Raw genomic sequence first — 6,000 nt, forward strand, 5'->3', positions numbered from 1 at the left:
ACATCCTTCCTCAGATACGGGGCCCAAAATTGCTCACAATACTCCACTTTAGTTTAGTTGAGTTTAATGTTACGTGTATCAAGTTACAGTGAAAAGCCTCTGTTGCGAGCTGTCCAAGATTATCCCGGATCAAATGAGGCCATAGAGTGACACAACGTAGAAACAGGCCCTTCGGCCCAACTTTCCCACACCGGCATACTAGCCCCATCTACACTAGACTTACGTGTCTGCGTTTGGTCCATATCCCTCCAAACCTGTCCTATCCATGTACCTGTCCAACTGTTTCTTAAACGTTGGGATAGTCCCAGCCTCATCTACCTCCTCCGGCAGCTCGTTCCATACACCCACCACATTATAATAATTGAACATCACAACAATTTGACAATACACCTGTGAGCCACTAACTCTGCCCCTCCCATGCCTCCATGGACCTGCTCGAAACAAGAGAGTGTTTGCCGCCCACCATGTACACCGCAGCCACAGGGTGAAGTTGTGGCCGGCACGGTGGCGCAGCGGGTAGAGCTGCTGCCTCACGGCGCCAGAGACCCGGGTTCCATCCTGACTACGGGCGCTGTCTGTACGGAGTTTGCACGTTCTCCCCGTGACCTGCGTGGGTTTTCTCCGGGTGCTCCGGTTTCCTCCCACACTCCAAAGAGGCGCGGGTTTGTAGGTTAATTGGCTTCGGTAAAGATAGTTGATTGTCCCCAGTGTGTGTGTAGGATAGTGTTAGTGTGCGGGGATCGCTGGTCGGCACGGACTGGGTGGGCCGAAGGGCCTGTTTCCTGTATCTTTAAACTAAACTAAACTAGTCTGACAATTGCAGGAATTTCAAGTGCACTCTTGTCCATATTAAAGACAGGTACATGGACAGGACAGGTTTGGAGGGATATTGGCCAAACACAGGCAGGTGGGACTAGTGTAGATGGGACACGTTGGTTAGTGTAGGCAAGTTGGGCCGAAGGGCCTGTTTCCACACTGTATCACTCTGTGAGTCTATGAAGGAGATGCCTGGCCATCAGTAGCTGGATAATCGGTGGTGGACTTGTACTGCAATTATAATATCCATTGTTTAAAATGTCATTAATTATATTTAAGGTGTGCAAATCAGCGAATGAAATGATTTAATTGATGCAAATTGTAAAGTTTGCGACACAGAATGAGGTGTATGTTTTTAATATATATGTATATACATACAGACCCTTCCCCCAGGATCAATGTCAATGTTGACTCCAGAAACTCTCATCACTGTGAAGATGCTACTGTGCTTTGAAAGTCATTGTTTCGTAGTTAATCCATAAAACCCATTTGTTGATTACAAGTCGTGGCTGGTCTGATGTACTGTGATATCCCCGTTACACATACAGTCACCCTCGCTAATTAGAGTCACACTGCACAGAAACAAGCCCTTCGGCCCAACTTGCCCACACCGACCAACATGTCCCAGCTACACTTGTCCCACCTGCCTGCGTTTGGCCCGCATCCCTCCAAACCTGACCTGCCTAACTGTCTTCAAAGTTGTGATAGTCCCAGCCACAGCTACCCGGTCTGGCAGCTCATTCCATGCACCCACCACCCTCTGTGTCACAAGGTATAGGTCACTCTGAAATCTGAAATGTCAGATCTGGTGAAAAGTCATCTTTGTAAGTTCATAATTAGACCATTCGGCCCATCACCTCTATGCCATTCAATCATGGCTGATCTATCCCTCGTATCTATCCCCATTCTCCTGCCTCCCCCCCCATAACCACTGACACCCTTACTGCTGGTTCAAAGGGCCGAATGTCCTACTCCTGCAACTATTGCCTGTACAAAAATGCTGGAGAAACTCAGCGGGTGCAGCAGCATCTAGGAAACCTTCGCTCCATAGATGCTGCTGCACCCGCTGAGTTTCTGCAGCATTTTTGTCTACCTTCGATTTTCCAGCATCTGCAGTTCCTTCTTGAACATTATTGCCTATTGTCTAATCAAGAATCTGTTACTGCACCTTAAAAATACCCACTGACTTGTGGCCTCCACAGCCGTCTGTGGCAATGAATTCCACAGATTCACCACCCTCTGGCTGAAGAGATTGCTCCTCATCTTGTGTTTCTCTCTACAATTACTAGTTGATCTGCTGGTATATTTATATTTCTGTTTATATATGTAAGAAATGTTAAATGTTATTTTAATATTTACCAGATCTACCACATATCAACACCAAATTATTGCTAATCATTTTCAATTTAGCGAATGTTATCTGAAGAAGTGTTTGAGGGGCAGTACAGCGCTGAATTAAATGGAACGTATATTCTTCCAGGGAGTTTAGAGAAACGTTATAACGTTTTGAGGGAAAATTTGAGAATAGAACTGTCCAGCACAGGAACAGGCCCTTCGGCCCACATTGTCCGTGCTGGACACGACGCCAAGTTAAACTAATCCCCTCTGCCTGCACGCGATCCATATCCCTCCATTCCCTGCATATCCACGTCCCTGTCTAAAAGCCTCTTAAACACCACGATCGTATCTGCCTCCACCCCCACCCCTGGCAGCGCGTTCCAGGCACCCACCACCCTCTGTGTAAAAAACCTGCCCCACACATCTCCTTTAAACTTTGCCCCTCTCACCTTAAAGCTGCGCCCTCTAGTCCTTGACAGCTCCACCCTGGGGAAAAGGTTCTGACTGTCTATCCACGCCTTTCATAATTTTATTGAATTCTCCCCTCAGTCTCTAATATTCTAGAGAAAATGATCCAAGTCTGTCCAAACTCTCCCTGTAGCTAATGCTCTGTAATCCGGGCAACATCCCGGTAAACCTCCTCTGCACCCTCTCCAAAGCCCCCACACTGAGTAACACAGCGGGTCAGGCAGCATCTGTAGAGAACATGGATAGGTGACGTTTCACAGAGTGCTGGAGTAACTCAGCGGGTCAGGCAGCATCTGTGGCGAACATGGATAGGTGACGTTTCACAGAGTGCTGGAGTAACTCAGCGGGTCAGGCAGCATCTGTGGAGAACATGGATAGGTGACGTTTAACAGAGTGCTGGAGTAACTCAGCGGGTGCAACAGCATCTATGGAGCTAAGGAAATAGGCTACGTTTCGGGTCGAAACCCTTCCGGGTTTCGGCCCGAAACGTTGCCTATTTCCAGAAGGGTTTTGGCCCGAAACGTTGCCTATTTCCTTCGCTCCATAGATGCTGCTGCACCATAACTTAGCGGGTCAGGCAGCACCTGTGGAGAACATGGATAGGTGACGTTACAAGTCGGGACTCTGCAGACTGTGAATAAACCTGTGTCAGTTTTACCATACAGAGTAATACCATGAATGGCCACCAGGAAGCAGCAGGTGAATGCATTAAAGACTAACACATTTTACCTCCACAATTGACTATGACATTATTAAAGTTGTAGTTGAGTAAACCTCGGCTTATAAACCAGGCAGCATTGACAACAGCCAATGCTTCACATGTCTGGCTAGCCTTTATTTATATAAAGATAAATTTGACAAACCAAAATGTCGCTTGCTTAGAACTGTTTCATAAATTCATAAATTCTTGGATTAGAATTAGGCCATTCGGCCCATCGACAATAGGTGCAGGAGTAGGCCATTCGGCCCTTCGAGCCAGCACTGCCATTCTCTGTGATCATGGCTGATCATCCACACTCAGTACCCCGTTCCTGCCTTCTCCCCATATCCCCTGACACCCGTACTGATCAAGGTCTACATGTCCACTCACTTTGAACAAGTTGATCCTTAGACACTATCGACTGTTTACATTACGAATTAATTGGTGATTTGATATTTTGAAACTGTGAAATAGTCTTGCACTATTTACGATAACTAGGAAGGTGAAATGTTGCTTTGAATGAGTTACTGGGAAAGGTTTCTACACATTTGATTTAATGTACAGTAGTTTAAGTCGCGGTTAAAAATAAAATCTTGCAAATTGAATGCATTTTTGATTATTTAAGTTCGACACTGTAATAGTGCCCTGAACATTAAGGGAAATAATATTGCTGTCATCAGTCTGAAGAAGGGTCTCGACCCGAAACGCCACCCATCCCTTCTCTCCAGAGATGCTGCCTGCCTGTCCCGCTGAGTTACTCCAGCGTTTTGTGTCTATCTTTGTTCTTTGTCAACTAATACGTTAGGAAATGAGGCCACAAGGAACTGCAGATGCTGGAATCTTCAGTAAAACACAGAGTGCTGGAGGAACCTGGTGGGTCAGGCAGCATCTGAGGGGCGACAGGGTGGTGCAGCGGGTAGAGCTGCTGCCTCACAGCGCCAGAGACCCGGGTTCCATCCTGACTACGGGCGCTGTCTGTACGGAGTTTGCACGTTCTCCCCGTGACCTGCGTGGGTTTTCTCCGGGTGCTCCAGTTTCCTCCCACACTCCAAAGACGTGCAGGTTTGTAGGTTAATTGGCTTTGGTATAAATGTAAATTGTCCCCATTGTGTGTGGGATAGTGTTAGTGTGCGGGGATCGCTGGTCGGCACGGACTCGGTGGGCCGAAGGGCCTGTTTCCGTGCTGTATCTCTAAACTAAACCCTCCCTGTAGCTAAAACTTCTTGGCCTGAATTCATCTTTGAGAGGAGTAGCCATTTCATACTTGTGGCCATAATGATTCAGATTAAGATGAAATTTTAAATTTACGATGATGATTATGTTTGAAATTCCATGTTGGTTTTATGATATCGGCAGAAATTTGTGCTGGTAAAAGTATCAATTGAAAAATCAATTTCCAGATGACTGAATCAAACACATCATGTTGATTTAACCAAATTATTTTTGGATACAATCACAAATTCAATTTTCTGAATGCCATGAAGCATAAATATATTATGCAGACGCAACTATTTTTAGCCACCTCTAAATGTTCGACCCATGTTATCATAGAGTCGTACAGGCCCTTCGGCCCAACACATCCATGCTGACCCAACTAGGCTAGTCCCACCTGCCTGCGTTTGGCCCATATCCATGTGGTGGATGTAAAGGTTTGCAATGTTTAATGTTCTCCAGCTGTGATGTTTATTCCAATTCATCAGCGTATGTGCAGTGCCGGGTTTAGATGAAGAGAGGCCCTAGGCTTCAGCCTATGAAGCCTGTACGTAAATCCAGCCCAGTGCATGTGCATTGTGTGTACGGTCTCCACTCGTGTCTGAGTTTTGGTCTCTACGAAAATGTCACAGTCGCCATTAACCCACATTGTGCCGGGCTTTGCTTCATCTTTCTTAAATAAATGTGGACAGTTTTGAGGAATTCTTGTGCATGTTGTGTTAGTATTCTAGACAAGCAAGTCTCATTATTACTGGATGTTATAAGTTAAAGCAACATTTTACGATTTATAACATTGAATGGATGACACCGAATAGTGGGCGGCCTGGATAGAGTGGATGTGGAGAGGATGTTTCCACTAGTGGGAGAGTCTAGGACCAGAGGGCACAGCCTCAGAATTAAAGGACGTTCCTTTAGGAAGTAGATGAGGAGGAATCTCTTTAACATAGAAACATTCTATGAATTTTAGTCAGAGGGTGGTGAATCTGTGGAATTCATTGCCACAGACGGCTGTGGAGGCCACAAGTCAGTGGATATTTTTCTGGCAGAGATAGATAGTTTCTTGATTAGTGCGGGTGTCAGAGGTTATGGGGAGAAGGCAGGAGAATGGGGTTAGGAGGGAGAGATAGATCAGCCGAGATTGAATGGCGGAGTAGACTTGATGGGCCGAATGATCTAATTCTGCCCCTATCACTTATGAAATGTATTTAGGTCCATAAGGTCCCCCCTCGTCACTCTGTGCTCTTGGGAAAGCAGTCGCAGCTCAACGCATTTTCATCAGTATCAGTTTAGTTTGTGATGCTGTGTGGAAACGGGCCCTTCAGCGCCACCAAGTCAGTGCCGACCACCCAGACACTAGTTCTATCCAACACACGACTCTGGTCACTGAGACTGAGACAGCAGCGAGGCACTCAAGTTACAGAGAAGTTAAATCATTCCAGCAACTGAAGATCTCCAAAATATCAAAG

The sequence above is a fragment of the Leucoraja erinacea genome, chromosome 22 (assembly GCF_028641065.1).
Source record: "Leucoraja erinacea ecotype New England chromosome 22, Leri_hhj_1, whole genome shotgun sequence".
Classification (NCBI taxonomy): Eukaryota; Metazoa; Chordata; class Chondrichthyes; order Rajiformes; family Rajidae; genus Leucoraja; species Leucoraja erinaceus.